The following is a 320-nucleotide window of genomic DNA, read 5'->3' on the forward strand; positions in this document are numbered from 1 at the left end:
GAAGGAAAGGACCTGGGGGAAGCCGGCCAGAAAGACAAGCTACCCCTTTAAGATGCTGCTAAGAACGCACCCTCACACACCCCTCTGGGGCGACTCCAGTCCTCAGCTCGTAGCAGCCGCCACCAAACAACTTTTGCATCCGAGCCTTTGCCGGGCTGCTGTAAGTGGCTCCGGGGCCCGGGCAAGCCTGCATGGTCACCGAAGCCCTTTAAAAATGAAACCAGCCTGGCCAAGCTGCAGCCTCTCCCCCGCCCGCCTCCCGGGCTCTCCCCGCCCGCCTTACCCCGGCTCGGAGCGGCTTCCCGGCGCGGAGACCCGGG

General features: G+C 65.0%; 1 protein-coding gene across 1 annotated transcript in view; it reads right to left on the reverse strand.

Moving 5' to 3' along the window:
• The window catches only part of NTNG2 (netrin G2), an 88509-nt gene extending 88189 nt beyond the window's left edge, over positions 1–320 (reverse strand). Inside the window, exon 1 of the mRNA XM_011931176.1 lies at positions 284–320. The gene's annotated coding sequence lies outside the window, so the exon portion shown is untranslated. The remainder of the gene's footprint in view (positions 1–283) is intronic.

This window comes from Colobus angolensis, unplaced genomic scaffold (assembly GCF_000951035.1).
Source record: "Colobus angolensis palliatus isolate OR3802 unplaced genomic scaffold, Cang.pa_1.0 Scaffold9, whole genome shotgun sequence".
Lineage (NCBI taxonomy): Eukaryota > Metazoa > Chordata > Mammalia > Primates > Cercopithecidae > Colobus > Colobus angolensis.